Raw genomic sequence first — 18,805 nt, forward strand, 5'->3', positions numbered from 1 at the left:
ACCTGGCAGTTCGGTCTGGACTGTTCCCATTGGGCGCAGGATCAATACTAATTTGCATATGGCTGGGTCCAAACTGAAATGGCATGGTGAGAAAAAAAACTATGGATTTAGGCCCAGATCTCTGAACTGGGGTGAATGTATGACATTGTTCTGCCTTCTGTCCATCAATTGTTCTTTTTGCAGGCATCGCTCCACAGCACCTCAAGTTGCCCCACCTCGCTGCATTACAGCGAGAGCAGCAGAAAGCGTAATATCTATGACATTCTCCTCTCCTCTCTCTAATGCCGGCACACAATCAGGGAGCCGTGCGCCTCATACCCACCTTTGAACCGTAGTGCACGGGTATGCGTGCGAGTCTAGCATAGGATTTGTACTGGAAGGGTTCTGCACATATGCTAAGTCGGAAAAGAAAGGAGAAATTAAAGTTTTTTTTCTTTTTAACGGCTGTTTTGAGTTATTTTTTGGTGCAAAACCCTGCCTACTACTTTCAGAAGAAAGGGCTTTGCATGAAAAAGAATGAGTGGCAGTACGGGAACGCCCATGTAACGCCCCTCTGGCGCAGTCACTCGAAGCAATGCTTTGCGCTGCTTTGGTTACCTTTAGGCAACTTTCCAGAGTAAAGCACGATTTGCGCTGGAAAGTAAATCCAACCCAAAATCATTTTGCGCTAGTGATGCAAATCCAGCGTGAAAGGTTTGCAAATCTGGCCCATTGTTTTTTAAAATCCCACAGTGGATTGGGGGTCCCGGGTGCTTCCCCAGCTCTTGTCTTTGGTAAACGTGGTCTCCCACAGTTGCACCAGAGGCTCTTGCCGACTCTGGTATGGCCGTCATTGCTGCGGACATTGACCAGAGAGGCTAATACTGGATTTGTAACTTTGCTCGCGAGAGAGAAGTGAAGATCCGGTGTGGAATACATTTTTATGTTCCATGTAACGCCGTAAGTTGGGCGGGTAGGCCCAGACGTGGGTCACACGCTCCCTGTGCCACTGAACCAACCCACACCCAACTGAAGAGCACCAATCATAGGTAGAAAGTAAAGCTGGCATCAGTTGATGGGCAGCATTCATCCATGCTAGACCCTCACAGCTCTCTTTTGTTCAAAGAAGAATGCTGGGTAGCAAGCACACCACCAGTAAGAGACAACAGGGAAGGAATTGTGAGCAATCAGTGGCAAACTGGCAATGGAACCAATACCCAGTAGCCTCTAGTCCTGGTCAGCTGCTGATGTATGGTGGCTACACTGCATGTCATCACTTCCTGCCCCCTCCCCCAAGGCGCACACACAGCACTCCAATACTTTACTAGCATATCTCACTATCACGGGATTGCACATGCTTTGCTACGACATCCATCAATTTAAACCAGATATGGTGCAGCTTAGCTGTCTCCTGTTCCGTGCAACGCAGCACAGCTTCTTTGATTGCTGCCCTATGTTACGTTCACTTTTAGTAAATCTATCTAGATTCATCCCATAGATTCATTGCATAATGGCACTGTGAGTGACTACACTCTGCCCTCTAACAAAGTGCACATCAAACCACAAAGTAGTTCCTTTCAGTGCCAGTGACTAGTATGCCAGTATGGCAATGTATGTTTTTGATAAAAAGAATTTTTTTTTTACACTTTTAACCAAAGTTTATGATTTTTATACTGACAAAGGCCCGACAGCTTCCCCAGCAATGGAGTTTTACAAAAACCATGACAAGACAAGCACTGACAACACCAAGTGGCTTGCAGTCAATGCTAGAATTATTGGCTCTGCTTGTAGAGTCTGATGTAAAGACCACTTTAGATGTCTACCAGAGCTTATGTCTTATGTTGAATAACAAAAATGCCGTAAACAATACACAAAACAACTAAACAGGGTCCTGACTCCTAACTCAGCAAGGCTGAGCCCAAATTAACTAGAAAAACAACACGAGAGCCAATGCTGAGACAAAGTTAGTCCACAAAACTGGGGGGAACAATAGGGGTTTGAAAAAAGCAATACCACCTGCTTGATTTCTTTAGCAATGTATCAAGATTTATTCTCTTTTAAATTATTTTTTGCTTTGTTTTTTGTGAGTGCAAGGAGAAGCAAACAGTTTCATATATACAGTAAGTACAAAAAGTAAATATTTCAGACATTCAATCAATCATGGCCGTCCAGTCATACACAAACATTCATACATAAAACACCATAGTCAGTGAACAAAAAGAAACAAGAAAATCCAAATGGAACCACGTATTGGTCAAAACATAGATTGGAGAGAATCCCTTGGGATAATGCAGTTTTTTTCAATCCTTTAGGTGTATTTACACGGGGAAAGTCATTCTCACAACAAACTTAAAGATGATCGATCTTTAGAACAGCAAATAAGGACCAAATACGGGGGTAGAGTGGTCGACGCGTTTCAAACCCCACTTGTTAGGGGGGTTCTCCTCAGGACCAATTGGTTCTGCAAAAGTAAAAAGAGACGAACTTAGGGGGGGAGTGTTCAGACACGATTAAAACTGAGAGACTCAAAACCCAGTGGGAGCCACATCCTACCTTAGCCAATGAACCAAAGAGTCATCAATATTCAAAGAGCGGCAGATCAAGATGGTAAAAAGTAGAATGCTGACAGTGGCTAGAAGCAAAAAGAAATACGTGTGCAGTTTTAATATCAAGCACTCGCTATGCCTCATTCAAACTTTGTGTCCCTAAGCGGGATTCTTACCTGCGCTTCAACCGGCTTAACGCTTGCCGGAGATTCCCTGCTCGTCCTTCAATCTGGGGGACGGTGTAAATTTGCTGAAAAAAGAACGGAGGGGGGCATAAGTCTGAGTGGTGAGAACACTTGCGATGTTATCAAGCTAAAACGAGAGTCTAGGGACGTACCGATGGAAAGCAGGCGTCTGTCCTTGTTTCCAAAACGCGAGTGGCGGAGTAAACGCTGCCGTCTGGAAGGGCAACTTCCTGTTAAATAGCCCCATGGCAGTATGGGACATGTAGTTTTTAAATTCCGCCAGGAACTACAAATTCGGAGGATAACGAAGGTATCTGGACTGAGCAAATAAATTTAGCTGGGATTTCTGTAAATTTCAGCAATCTCATTAAGGCCTTTGGACGCTGTATTAAATTTCATAATGAGCAGAGCCTCACGTTGGGACAATCTCGCGTCCATGTCTCCTCCTCTCGGATCCTTCTCGATTTTCGAGAGTACTGTCCATTTCAGGTCAGATTGCTCATGTTTCATCCTGGACCAATGGTTGACCAGTGGGGCATTTTCAACCCCTTTCCTGATCCTAGATTTGTGCTGAGTGATCCTGTGTCGGACTTCCTGTGTAGTTTTACCAATATACACCAGAGGGCACGGGCAAACAATGGCATAGACTACATTTTTGCTTTTACAATTTGTAAACGTTTCATGTTTCCAATAGATGTTATTCATACTAAAAACAGATTCTTCAATAGTTACATCGCAACAAGTGCAAGTTCCGCACTTGTGATGGCCCTTGGTTGGTGGAAGTCCGAATAGGCTTTGCAAAGTAGGTGCCTTAGTTGTAGGAAGGGCAGCTCTGATTACATGATTGGCTATGCTCTTTTCTTTTTTGTAAGCAAATAGAGGGGGGGACATAAAGTCCTCATGGAGATCTTTAAGTAAATGCCAATTGGAAAGAATCAATTTTTTGTATGGATTGGCTGCTGGGCAGAATGTAGTAACGCATACAATTCTTTTGAGATCTTTTTTGACTTTCTTTTCCAATAGGGTTTCTCTAGGAGTCCACCAGGCTCTTTTAAGGGAGTTCCTTAAAAGTTTTTTGGGGTAACCCCTTTGCATGAGACGTTCTTTCAGCTCGCCAGCATGTTTGAAGTATTCCTCCTTATTAGAACAATTACGTCCAGGTCAGGAAAACATCGGCATATTGGATTTATCCCGCTTCGCGCTGCAGAAGAATTTTTTCAAATTCGACTGTGAGTTCTTCTTCCAAACAAAAGGAGTAGCGATGGGCTGCCCCTTTGCTCCAGAGCTGGCCATAATGTTTATGGGATTATATGAAGAGAAATTCATATATAACAACAATCCTTACAGTTCCCGCATCACCAATTATATGCGGTATATTGACGATGTTTTCCTGACCTGGACTGGCAACCAGGAGGAATTGAGCCAATTCATCGAATGGCTGAACTCAAGATCTACTGATATTCAATTTTCAGCTACAGCTTCAAATGAGTCCATAACATTTTTGGACGTTAAAGTGGAATCCACAACACAGGGACTTACTACCACCCTATTTCGAAAACCATCTGATAGAAATAAGGCGTTACATTATACTAGCAACCATCCACGCAATTTGAAACAAAACCTTCCTTATGGACAATTTTTACGAATTCGTCGTAATTGTTCTAATAAGGAGGAATACTTCAAACATGCTGGCGAGCTGAAAGAACGTCTCATGCAAAGGGGTTACCCCAAAAAACTTTTAAGGAACTCCCTTAAAAGAGCCTGGTGGACTCCTAGAGAAACCCTATTGGAAAAGAAAGTCAAAAAAGATCTCAAAAGAATTGTATGCGTTACTACATTCTGCCCAGCAGCCAATCCATACAAAAAATTGATTCTTTCCAATTGGCATTTACTTAAAGATCTCCATGAGGACTTTATGTCCCCCCCTCTATTTGCTTACAAAAAAGAAAAGAGCATAGCCAATCATGTAATCAGAGCTGCCCTTCCTACAACTAAGGCACCTACTTTGCAAAGCCTATTCGGACTTCCACCAACCAAGGGCCATCACAAGTGCGGAACTTGCACTTGTTGCGATGTAACTATTGAAGAATCTGTTTTTAGTATGAATAACATCTATTGGAAACATGAAACGTTTACAAATTGTAAAAGCAAAAATGTAGTCTATGCCATTGTTTGCCCGTGCCCTCTGGTGTATATTGGTAAAACTACACAGGAAGTCCGACACAGGATCACTCAGCACAAATCTAGGATCAGGAAAGGGGTTGAAAATGCCCCACTGGTCAACCATTGGTCCAGGATGAAACATGAGCAATCTGACCTGAAATGGACAGTACTCTCGAAAATCGAGAAGGATCCGAGAGGAGGAGACATGGACGCGAGATTGTCCCAACGTGAGGCTCTGCTCATTATGAAATTTAATACAGCGTCCAAAGGCCTTAATGAGATTGCTGAAATTTACAGAAATCCCAGCTAAATTTATTTGCTCAGTCCAGATACCTTCGTTATCCTCCGAATTTGTAGTTCCTGGCGGAATTTAAAAACTACATGTCCCATACTGCCATGGGGCTATTTAACAGGAAGTTGCCCTTCCAGACGGCAGCGTTTACTCCGCCACTCGCGTTTTGGAAACAAGGACAGACGCCTGCTTTCCATCGGTACGTCCCTAGACTCTCGTTTTAGCTAGATAACATCGCAAGTGTTCTCACCACTCAGACTTATGCCCCCCTCCGTTCTTTTTTCAGCAAATTTACACCGTCCCCCAGATTGAAGGACGAGCAGGGAATCTCCGGCAAGCGTTAAGCCGGTTGAAGCGCAGGTAAGAATCCCGCTTAGGGACACAAAGTTTGAATGAGGCATAGCGAGTGCTTGATATTAAAACTGCACACGTATTTCTTTTTGCTTCTAGCCACTGTCAGCATTCTACTTTTTACCATCTTGATCTGCCGCTCTTTGAATATTGATGACTCTTTGGTTCATTGGCTAAGGTAGGATGTGGCTCCCACTGGGTTTTGAGTCTCTCAGTTTTAATCGTGTCTGAACACTCCCCCCCTAAGTTCGTCTCTTTTTACTTTTGCAGAACCAATTGGTCCTGAGGAGAACCCCCCTAACAAGTGGGGTTTGAAACGCGTCGACCACTCTACCCCCGTATTTGGTCCTTATTTGCTGTTCTAAAGATCGATCATCTTTAAGTTTGTTGTGAGAATGACTTTCCCCGTGTAAATACACCTAAAGGATTGAAAAAAACTGCATTATCCCAAGGGATTCTCTCCAATCTATGTTTTGACCAATACGTGGTTCCATTTGGATTTTCTTGTTTCTTTTTGTTCACTGACTATGGTGTTTTATGTATGAATGTTTGTGTATGACTGGACGGCCATGATTGATTGAATGTCTGAAATATTTACTTTTTGTACTTACTGTATATATGAAACTGTTTGCTTCTCCTTGCACTCACAAAAAACAAAGCAAAAAATAATTTAAAAGAGAATAAATCTTGATACATTGCTAAAGAAATCAAGCAGGTGGTATTGCTTTTTTCAAACCCCTATTGTTCCCCCCAGTTTTGTAAACAATACACAGTCAGTCCCCTCCAGCTGTGGCATTCTCATTCCGTATCAGGGGTTGGGAGTGTCCGCCATCATGAATGATGTTTATCATCCTTCCCTCTCCTAACAGCTTGGCCCATCCCAGCGTAGACTTGACCACCCCATCGGCGCCCCATTAGCACCTGCTAAGGTCCCCCCATTCAGAGAGACAAAGCATTGCCCGAGAGATCTGTGAGTCGAGAAGAGGGCAGCAATGGCCGGGAAGCAGTGGAAGGCAGCAGTGGCGGGTAGTAGTGGCAAGCAGCGAGGAGGACCGCAACGGCGGGGCAGCAGTTGGCGGCAGCAGTGGAGGGCAGTGAAAAGGACAGCAGTGGCGGGCATGGGTGACGACTGAACTCAGCTGGTGGAGTTCAGTAACTTTTGACGCACACACTGCAAGGGCCTGGTCTTTAAAAGCTGCTACCGGTTTTAACTCTCCTGTTTCCCAGGCCCCAGGTGTTATTAGATCTTCTGGTCCACGTTTTTAGGTCTCGCCTAGGCAGCGCTTGCGCTGTCTCTTCGAGACATGCTGTATTCAGGATATGGTACAAAAGGGGGTGGTGATGGATGGAGCATCTGAACCAATCAAACAAAAGCTTGTTTCCAGTCCAGGGAAGGCATGGCTTGGCAGTGCGGGCTGGACTGTTCCCATGAGGCACAGGGTCAGACTGATTTGCATATGGCCATGTCTGAACTGGGGTGGCAGAGTGGGCTAAAGAACGGTGATGGATTAAAGCCAGATCTGTTGACTGGGTGTGAGTGTTTGATTGGTTCGGATGCTCCGTCCATCACCACCCCCTTTTGTACCGTATTCAGGATATGGGCAAAAAACTCTGCCCGCTTTATACCCATCTTTTTAATTGCCTCCTGTCACTGTCCTTTGTAAATGGTAGCTTTTTACTGGTCAATAGGCTTAGTTGTCCCTTCTTAGTACTGTCTTGTAACCACCCATGAGGACACCCCCTGTTACATGTGTTGTAACTCAGAACCTTTTAATTACAGCTTCTGAGCACTATTTTCTTACATGGCTTTCTCCTGCCTGCTGTTGCAGTCTGAACACGCTCTCCGGCTATGCTTTTTTATGTACCCAGTGCAGCACATTTCAGCTAACAGAATAGCGCATGTGCCTTTCTTTTGTTATTTGGGTGCCGAAAGTGGCTGCTTGCCTTTTTTTCTGTTTATTTACTTTGTTAAAATGGCAGCACCCACGCTTTAGCTTTAAACATCTTAAGCTAAAGCGCGGGGGCAGCCATTGCTTCAAAATTAAAGAAGCAGAAAAACATATGCATTTTTTCAGTTTCTTTACATTTTAAGCAATCGCTGCACATGTGCTTTAGCTTAAGATGTTTGAAGCTAAAGCGCAAGTGCCCTGATTGATTTGTAATGCAATAGCTCTCGCATTACTGAACGTTTGAGCTATTGATGTTGCATTATTATTAGCAAAGCCAATAGCTCAACCTTTCACTAATGCAAGACCTATTGCATTGCAAATTCTAGTTTCCTTTGCATTTAGGGACTAGCAGTGCTGAATTTTTAATGGCATAAACAGGACTACAATTCCCAGAATGCCAAACAAAAAGCTGGACTGGAATAGCTCCTCACGCATGGATCTAGGAAACTTTAGTACTCTGACCTCATGATTAATCTGGTCTCCTTTTAATAATAATTTTTTTGTTCAGCCATTTTTATCTCCATAACAAGGCCAACTGCCAATTTATTTCACTGCTAATGTATATCTGAGATATGTTAGATTCGGGGCCTCTCATCGCATTCTGAAGAGGGGGGTGCATTATTTGCGTTACGCCTCTGCATGTTTGCCCAGTTTCTTTTAAAGGGTGGACTGGGGCAAGTGGCTGAAATCTTTCAGAGAGTCAGGCAAAAGTATTTCATATTGGGTGTGGTGATCACTCCTTATCAGGAGTGCACCGCGTATCCGGTTCTTGAGTTTTCTTTAACAAATATTTACCAGGCCGGTTGGCTCAAGTGAAGACTACAAGTCCCAGAATGCACCTATTTCTTGATAGGAAGACCAGAACTGTATAGTTGGTATTCTTCTGACTTGGTTCATATCTGTATATATGTTTCTCACGTCGTTCCAAGACCCTGCAAGCGGGTGGTTGCAGCAATACGATGAATCTAGGATTCAGCAAGGCAGGGATGTACGTGAAACCAAAAGTGAGAGGAGCAGAGTGCGCGCAGGAGATATCTCTCCTTGACATAGAGTCAAGGAAATTATTACTAATAGGAAAAAAGGAAACTATCATCTGACCTTTCTGCATATAAAGGGGTTGCAGGAGTCAAGGTCTGGCACATTGTGTTGATGAGAGATGAGATTTTCAGATCAGTTTCACCTTCTCTTAAGGCTTGCTTTACTTTACCTTCATTCCCAATCTTTTGGCAAAATTAAGTTTGTTGTTCTTAAAAAGTTGTATATCTTCCCATTTTGTTCTTTTGTAAAATGTATTTTCCTCCACTATACTTGTGTAGTGAGGGCGACACTTGAAAATATTACTGCGCTGGTTCATTGTATCAAACGCTTTTACATTCGTAAACCCTGCGGTTTACAAAATCACACAGTTTGCGATTCCAAAAGAATGTTTTGCAATGTACAAAACAAACAGAAAAGTAATTTAGGGCCACATGTATCAAAGTACGTTTGCATTTGCAAACAGTGCGAATCGCTAAATTCGGCAGTTTGCAAATGCAAAATGGCCTTTCCTTATGTTTGAAAGGCTTTAGGATTCACAATTTAGGTAATCGCAATTTTTTGTGATTACCTAAATTTCGATACCAAACAGGTAATCTCAATTTGCGATCCCCTAATGCACATGTAAGAAGCCTTTCCTAAATGCGAATTGTAAAACATGCAGAAAACTGCACCTTTCCAAGTGCTATGTACTGCACACATACCCCTAGGGCATGTGTGTGCTTTACATGTGCACACCTTCTTCTTTTGATGTGCTTCAGGAGGGCCTTAGGCCCCTGGGCACGCTTGGCTTTGCATTCGCAAATTAGCTAATGCAAAACCATTTGTGCCGATGGGCCTGTAGGCCCATAGGAACCAATGGAGTCATATTACCTTATAGTGATTTGTTATTTACCGAATCTAGATTGGGTAATATAAAGAAATCGCAAAATCTTTGGCGATTCCTACATGCATAGCATTTTGCGATTACCAAATAGTGATTCAGTAAAAATCGCTATTTGGTAATGGCAAAATACTTATTTCATACATGTGGCCCTTAGAGTCTTAAGAGGTTCTGCAACTTTCTGAATCACAACTTAGCATCACACTCATACACGTGTGACAATTCAGACTTACATTACAAATGACTAACACATGCCGCCCAAGCTATTCTTATAGCTTTGGGTGGTAGGTATTCGAGATTTTAATGTATATTTAATTATTGAACAACTGTTGTTGTGCTCGTTGCAAAATCAAACAAAGATCGCCACCATGTGGTAGGCTCTTATAAGAGCCAGTGTTGACAATAAAGTGTGGTGCCAAGCACCGGAAGCCACCAGCTCAAATTAAGTAAGCACTGCATCGGGCCATACACGTCACAATGTTTTGAAATGACAACTTCCAGGTTTTCCAGCTCTAAATGACAGAAAATATTGTCTAAGAAGTGCAGTTCTCGTACCACAGACTGGTGAACAAGTAGGTAGGGTTTGCCTTCTTTCTCATGCAACATACAACAGAAATGTAGGGTGCCTGTCTCAAGACAGGGATGTCAGTGAAAGTGACTACTCTTTTCGATAAATAAACGGCAGCTGGCATGAGCACGTCTGTAGCTTCAGGCTCGAGGTGGGTCTCAACATGTGTTTCATTTGAGCTTCAATCAAAACTGTGTTTCCATCACACCAGCAAGTCATTAATAGTAGAACATATGCATTTGTCATCGGCACTAAACGTTCTGTACGCAAACTTTAAAGCTGATATCCACTTCCGCGTCAGGAAAGTCCCCGACGGACAGGTCTCAAAGATGGTTAACAACCACAAGCATCCCACTCAGCGATCAAACTGCAAAAAGAACACTTTTGACCTTGAGAATTCCAATAGAAGTCAGCGTTCTGGTGTGAACCTGGGCTTCTATGGGAATTCTTAAGGGCATATTATCAAGCCCATTATCGCCGTATTAGCGGCAGTTTACTGTCGATAAAGCGGCGATAATTTTAACGCCGTTCCTTGATAATATGCCCCCTTGTGCGCTCACCATCTCGGTGTAAGGGGGAGTGTGGGGGGGAGGGGTGCATTGTTATTTGGGGCCCAGGGCTGTGGGGTCATCGCTGAAGGTAGCTTCACGTTTCTTTAACACATTTACCAGTACATCTTAGCATGTCTATCTCCCTTGTACCTCCTTTATGTAGTTCACATGTACACTGCCAGCACTTCTCATCAGGTTTGGATATCAATCACGCATACTACCAGCACTTCTCAGCACAGCTACTGTCCTTCTAATGCACAGTACCAGCACTTCGCCAAGCTTTGCTATATTGATCATACATAATGCCGGCACTTCTCAGCAGAACTGATATCTTTGCACTGCACAGCGGCAGCACTTCTGACCAAGTATGAAATATTAATCAAGCCTACTAGCAGCACTTCACAGAAGGACTACAATCCTTATAATGCACAGTACAAGCACTTAGACCAGGTTTTCTAAATTGATCATACATAATGCCAGCACTTCTCAGCAGAACGGATATCTTTGTCCTGCACGTAGCAGCACTTATGACCTGGTTTGCTATTAATCAGGCATCCTACCAGCACTTCTCAGCAGAGCTGGGATATGAAGGATGAAGAGTACCAGCACTTCTCAGCAGAGCTGTTACATGAAGAATGAAGAGTACCAGCACTTCTCAGCAGAGCTGTTACATGAAGAATGAAGAGTACCAGCACTTCTCAGCAGAGCTGTTACATGAAGAATGAAGAGTACCAGCACTTCTCAGCAGAGCTGTTACATGAAGAATGAAGAGTACCAGCACTTCTCAGCAGAGCTGTTACATGAAGGACGAAGAGTACCAGCACTTTCCATTGGAGCTATTTACACCTAAAGTGGGACACTACTTGCACTTTCAGGAAGGCTGCCACTTGTATATTATATTGATTGGCAACACTATGCTATTGCCACATAGACGGTATATGTTCATTGGGACAGTCCTGGCACTCTTCTGCTGTACTGCCATACTTTTAATAGGACAGGTAACCACTTCTTTGCAAGTCTGCTGTGCTTTTACTGGGACAATCTTACTTTTGGGACGGGGAGATAAGAGGAATTAAAGGAAATTATAGATGTGAGAAGCTCTAGCATCAGGAGAAAAAGATAGCAATCAAGTAGACAAATCAGAAACAGAAGAAGATATATTAGAAGAGAAAGCTGCTGGGTTACAGACAGTCTCAGAGACTCAAATTTTGAAAGAGATGTTACCGGTGAGTCAATCAATCAATCATTTGTAGAGGGCACTACATACCCGCGAGGGTCTCAAGGCGCTTGGGGGGGAGGGGGGAGGAGGGGGCTGCTACTGATCGAACAGCCAGGTCTTGAGTATCCACCTGAAGGTCAGCAGGTCTTGGATCTGCCGTAATAAGGTGGAGGATGAACAAGCCTACCTACGGCCATGTTACCCGGAGCAGCAGTGCCAGCCCGGTGCCCAGCCTTGATCTGTGTCGGTGGACACCCAGAAGATGACCGCAAGATGCCCTAATTTCCAAAAAGTTGGGAATTGAGAGGCGATAATATCTGTTAAGTATGTTTTCACGATCCTTTGTCAGCGTCGCCAACAATTTTTTTTATATATCAGATCGCATTCTCCAAATTTCGCAGCCGTTTTGTATAAAGTGCGCCCTTTTTACAAAACTGCTGATTTCACCATTTTCTTTCCAAATTGCGACATCCGGGTGGATCTGGCACCACTTTATTAAACAAGCATTGTCATAGCCAACTCATCCAGCTTCTTTGAAGCCTCGGAACTGCTTTTTCATTGGTTCACAGGTGTGTTTGCGTGGATGAGCGAACGCAGGATGAGTTAATGAGAAAATGTGTCCGTGGATGAATGGATGTAAGGGTGAGTGTCGGAGTCCATGGGTGGATGAAAGGGTGTCTGCATACATCCATGTATGAATGGGAGAATGAGTGCATGGAGGGAAAACTGGACGAGTGTCCGAGTGCATGGAAGGATGAATGAGTGAATGACTGGGTCCATGGATGGCTGAGGGGGGAGCAGCAGTGGGGTGGAGGGGTGCACCCACCTAGAGAGTTGCAGCAAGCTGTAGCATCCTGGCCCCAGAATTCCCTGTAGTTACTTATAATCGTATTCATTCATTCATTTACACATGCATGTGGCTTTCTCACACACACTCACACTCACTCACACTGTATTTCCTGCTGTCCTGTGTATCCCGAACGCGCAGAAAATGTTCACAACGAAAGAAGCAGAAATATCTAGAATCCACTGGTCTTCAATGAGCGACTGATGGTTCAGAACCAATCCTGATGTGTTTCTGTTCTTCCCTCAGTATCCAGTTAAAGAACAGCGGCCCCGGCCTGGACTGCGCCTACTTGAACGCTGAAAGGCTCGGCGCGCTGGACTGCGCGACTTCAAGGCACTGGATCTGCACAAAGGATGGACACTGACAGCACATGTACATCTATCAGATCAGCCCCTTTGTATACACTTTCACAGCACTGATGGGAATCCCTTCTAAGGAACAGAGACTGGATCCTTTAACTGCTCTCGAAGACGGTTAATGCCAGTGACGTCATTTTCAGTGACGTTATATTTTTTATATTGTTGTGCTTAATATTTATCTTATTTGTGTTTGTTTATTTCATATGTGTTTTAAGCCTTTTCCTAAACTGTGAATCTACATACTGTATAGGCCTAGCATACTTTCCAGCCTCCTGTGTAGGGGTATTTGTATTTATAGAGTGCAAGCCTAGCTGCAAACAAATGGAGCAGGGTCCAGGCCTGGGAGGAGCCAGTGAGTGCAGGTTGGGGTGCAGGCGGGGAGAAGTGCTGCAGGTGGGGCACACAGAGGAAGAGAAGACTCGAGGACACCGCTCTCCTATGTCTCACACCCTTTGAAGGATGCAGTGAAGCAAAGCACTTAGTATTGAATGACCCAAATCAAAGTGTCTAACAGATATTGGCAATGCCAATAGGTCACGCTTACCTTTATGTACAAGTAAGACGGATTGGCATTGCCAATGCATGTTTATAGCAGCTTTCAATGTACAGGATATGAAGGGACAACGCCAACAGTGTAATGACCCATCTATTAAGTGAGTTATGAAGTGAAATAAGATGGCTAGACGGGCCGCTTGCGATATTGTGTGTTGGGAACAAAGCAGGGGACTGGCTGTGAAAGCAAGCACGCCACCGCGCTTAGGTCAGCTTTTTAGGTCTAGCCCGGGAGCAAGGCATGCTGTATTAGGGTCTGGACGTGAAGCTCTGCCCACTCTGCCCAGTTTTTTCATTGGCTTGTGTCATTGTGTATTGTAAACTGTGGCTTTTCATTGGTCAATAGGCTTAGTAGTCCCTCCTTAATAGCACCTTTTCCTATTTTGTAACCTCCCATGAGGACACCCCCTGTTACCTGTGTTGTTGCTGGGCACCTTTTAATTACAGCCCCCGAGCACTATTTTCTCAACGACCGTTGTCCTGCCTGCTCTTGCCGACAGAAAAGGGTAGGACACGCTCTCTCCTAACATTTGCAATGCAATAGTCTCGCATATGCAAAAGTTCATGCTATTGGCATTGTAAATGGCAATGCCCTTTGTTTGTTTAAAAAAAACATAAATAAAATGCATTGTAATTTGCAATGCCAAAGGCTCAATCTCTCGTAAATGCGAGACCTATTGCATTTCACATGCTTGTTATAAAGTTGCAGCTGTGAGCATCGAACGGAATATAGATCTTTATTACTACCATTAGTAGTTTGGACGAGGCTGCTTCGGCTGTCCCCAGAGTTCATGTCCGCTCTACATCTGAGGACCGCAGAGCCCGCCTTAGCCATTTGTTGCTTTGTTATGACAGAAGGAAGGAGCACGTCAGGGGACTCGTTTGGTCCCGGTAAACTTTGGGCGAACTATGCGGCATATTATCAAGGCAGGCGAAATTAAATTCTCGCCAATTTTGCGGCTGTTTTCGTCCGCAAAGCGATGATAATTTCATCGCCCTATTAGCAAGCTGTCGCTAACATCAGTTAGCGACAGCTTTTAGGTGCTAGCGAGCGGTTTGGGGCCCGCTTTGCAGGTCAGCGATATTTATCGCTAATGACATGCAAAGTGGGCGTACCCAACCATTTAGCAACTGAAAGCAGTCGCTTTCGCCTATTAGCAAGGCAGGCGTAGCGATAAAAAAAATTGAGCTAAGCGCGAATATCGCTGAAAACTAACGCCTGCTCAGACCACTTCTTAACCTGTATATCCAGTGGGAGTTGGATATTCAGGTTAAGACCCTATTGGCGTTAATGCCTGAATATCGCTGGTTTTCCAGAGATATTCACGGATTTCGCCGCTATCGCCGTATATTTTATCGCATTGGAGATTAATATTGCTAATAGCACGTTCTCTCTGCGATAAAATCCGGCGATGCTTGGCGATAAAAAAAAAAAGTCGCTAAGCTTCTTTAGCGATAAATATCGCTAGTTGTTGATAATATGCCCCTAACTTTTTTTAAATGGAGTTGGAGCCAAGCTTATATATGTTCCCTTTCTCCGTATAGACATCTTCATGTTCTGAAAATTACTAGCCTTAAACAACAGTGAGAAAATTACGGGGAAGCTTTATTGCCACTAAAAAGACACCGTCCTGTGCGCCATCGGTCCTGTGGCCTTTTGAAATTCGGATTGTAATGCAGGTATAATGTTAGTTTTATAATACTGTGACAAGTAGTTTTTTTAAAGTTAAAGTGAAGTAAGGACAACTGACCGTCGTTTTTCTTGTTAAATACAGGGTACGAGTTGAACTTGGCCCGGTTTGAGTTCGTGTTTTTAAACTGCAAATCAGAAAAGAAATTTTAAATGTATAGTGGTGAGCAGTGGGTCACTAATGAAGGTTAAACAGTAACTAAAATATTAAATAAGAGGTTGACTTAATAGTTGTTATTGTTGCCCTGTAAGGGGGGGGGAACGCTTGTGCACCCACTTTTCTTCACTTACGAGAATTTGAGAGATTAAACAGTCAGCGTGAGCAGAGGAGAAGACACTTCCCTTGTTCTCGATATGTATCATCGCACTACTATACCGGGTGGGTACAGACCTTGGGGAAAAGAAACCCCCTGAGGCTATTTCTGTTTTATATGGCATGGCGGACGTATTTGCGCCTTTTTATACTGCGGGTTTTTTCATAGATATAAAGGCAACTACCGCTGATTAAGAAGGCAATAGTTTCCCCTTTCTAATTAGATGCTTTGGGGCATATTATCAACAACTAGCGATATTTATTGCTAAATAGGCTTAGCAAAATTTTTTTTATCGCTGAGCCTCGCCGGATTTTATCGCAGAGATAACGTGCTATTAGCACCGTTTATCTCTTAAGCGATAAAATTTCCGGCGATAGCGGCGAAATGCGTGAATATCGCTGTAAATCCAACGATATTCATGCATTATCGCTAACAGGGACTTAGCCTGAATATCCACCTCCCATTGGATATACAGGCTAAGAACTGGTCTGAGCAGGCGTTAGGTTTTGGAGATATTCGCGCTTAGCGCAAATATTTCCATCGCTACGCCTGCGTTGATAGTAGGTGATAGCGATGTTAGCGACTGCTTTCAGGTTGGGTAGGCCTACTTTGCATGTCATTAGCGATAAATATCGCTGACATGCAAAGCGGGCCCCAAACCCCTCGCTATCGCCTAAAAGCTGTCGCTAACTGCTGTTAGCGACAGCTTGCTAATAGGGCAATAGAATTATATTTAAGAAGGTATGAGTGGGCATGTATGCTTAGAGAGTGAATAAGCGATAACCGACCTTTTCAAACACCAGTGTGTGAACCAAAACTATAATGTACATATTTTTATAGCATGCAACAAATTAATTGTTTAGTATGTGTTTTTTAGCATAATGTCTTTAAAAAAAACTTTTTATTGGATTAGGGATGTAATATTATATGAAAGGTGTTTATGATCAAATAATGTTAATTGAATAGTAATTGTTCTGTGTAATGTGTTTTTAGATTGTATTGGCACGGGCATTAGTTGCACAGAGTACAGTCTTGAGAAGATTGGATTATTGCAATGCCCTTCTGTTAGAATCTCCAACATTTCTTTTGGATAGACTTCGTAGGATTCAGTCCACGGCAGCCAAACTTGCCATGGGCTGGCCTAGAAGGTCCTCTCCCTCTCGGGCCCTGGCAGAACTTAATTGGCTCCTGCTGGGGCAGAGAATTCAGTTTAAGTCCCTCTGCCTAGTGTTTAAAGCCCTGCATGGGCTGGGTCCTGTCTCTTTGCAGAGGAAATTCGAGTGTTATAGTCCAGCCAGAAACCTCAGTTCCGCTTCGGCGAGATTAGTCAAGACCTCGAGGTTCAGGAAAGTCAAAGCGGGTGGCAGAACCTTCATGGTCGCCGCTGCCAGACTTTGGAATGGGCTCCCTCTGGAACTGAGACAAGTTAGTGATCTCCTTCTCTTCAAAAGGAGACTAAAAACATGGTTGTTTCCGAAAATCTAGGGGTTGTTTTCTGGGCGATTCCCCCCCGTCGCTCTTTTGCACGTTCCCCACTATGTACTCTGGGTTTGCCAGAGCCAGGATGCATGTTAGGTGACAGAGCGCTTTAGAAATGAAATAAATAAATAAATAAAAATAAATAAATATTGGGAGACACTGAAACATAAATAAAAAGCCTGAAGAAGGTGGTGATCCGTACTAGACCACCAAAATGCGTCGCTCTGTTTTGATTGAGCACCCAAGTTTCGTCAGGTTGTTGAATAGAACAACAATACAACAAAGGGATAAACCTTGGCTATCAACTAGGAAGGATATGGACCTGGATTGCTGGTTTGACTTAATAAGTCTTTAGTATTTTGTATGTTTTTTGCTCCCAGATTATCATCTTTATGGAATACTTTTCAATGTGAATTGTTATAATTGAAGTATAGATCTTTGATGTTTTTATATATAAACTGTTTTTAACCATTGAGTCCTATCAGGATCGTGAATAATAAAATATGCAGTATATTTTTTATATTACTGTTTTGGTTTTGATTTGGTGTTGATAAGTGGAAGAGTTGATGCTTGAAAGTGATGTGTATGAAAGATAAATTTGTGTCTATGGATGCTTAAGGAGCCCAAAGGGATCTTGCTTTTGATAGAAGTTGCTTTGTTATTCAGCACATTCATTGCCCATTGGTTGACTGTATCTGTCAATCATGACACTTGGAGACGTGCCGTTGCACAATTAGCCAGGTCGCCATCTTGGGGCGTCTGTGAGATGAGTCCACATGTTTTCTGCTAATTTGGAAAAATATTTTCCGCAGTGGATACAACTCAGGACACGGATTTTCGAATTTTCTGCTGTTTGTGGAATTTACTGAGCTTCACTGTGACCAGACAACTTAACAAAAATGCTGTAAATATCCATTAAAATACATCAGTTTTATTTCAACTTCTTTTTTATTAAGTCTCAGAATGAGACACATATAAAAAAAAGGGTCACATTGACACAGCGATAAGCCTACAACCCGCAAGGGGCCGGCCGCGTGGCGGAACTCAAGATGCGAGCTTCGTGTGGGTTGACATCCGCATTTATCCACGCCGATCTGCACATCAAAACCATCAAGGTCCTCTCAGGGTGCATAGGGAGGGGGCTAAAACAGCGCTGTCCAGCACTGTCCAGCGATGCCCCGCCTTATATATCTTCCCGCGAGGCGGGTAAATACAAACATACTGAACAGAACCAAACAACTGGCCCAGGGGGCCCAACATTCAACCAGAAGCCTAGTAGAAGGCAGTCAAAGGAGGAAAGCAGAGGCTAGTAGGAGCATAGAGGAAAAGCAGAAAGAGAACTAAGGGAGTCAGGGGGAGCAATGAGGGCGTCACAGGTCGCGAGGAGTATAGGGGAGCACCGCATCTTCTACCAGTTGCAAGGCTCGCAGCACTGGGGGCAGGTTCCTAGCAAATTCACTCTTGCAGAGATAGGCCACTAGCGGCCGCCAGACCTTTTCAAAGCGGGTCGTACGAGACTGCAGTCGGGCCGAAAGTAACTCCATAGTGATGACATGCCATAGTCTGCCAAACCACACAGCCATAGGGGGGGCCTCCACCTTCTTCCAATACAGAGCAATAAGTTGTCTGGCAGCACCCACCATTTGCAACACCAAGGTCCAGTCACTGCGGGTCAGGGCCAGCAAGTCCACAGGTTTGAGTCCCAACAGTATTGTGCTAGCAGCATCAGGCAAAGGAAATCTCAGCACCCCTCGAATGTGGCTCAACACCTCCTTCCAAAAGATAGCGATCACGGGGCAGGTCCACCAAATGTGCATAAAGTCGCCAGGCACATGATGGCATC

General features: G+C 43.8%; 1 pseudogene; it reads left to right on the forward strand.

Moving 5' to 3' along the window:
- LOC144769969 (early activation antigen CD69-like) overlaps window positions 1–12,932 on the forward strand; it is a 107,922-nt pseudogene extending 94,990 nt beyond the window's left edge.
- Window positions 12,933–18,805: the final 5,873 nt, after the last annotated feature.

This window comes from Lissotriton helveticus, chromosome 7 (assembly GCF_964261635.1).
Source record: "Lissotriton helveticus chromosome 7, aLisHel1.1, whole genome shotgun sequence".
NCBI classification, from domain to species: Eukaryota; Metazoa; Chordata; class Amphibia; order Caudata; family Salamandridae; genus Lissotriton; species Lissotriton helveticus.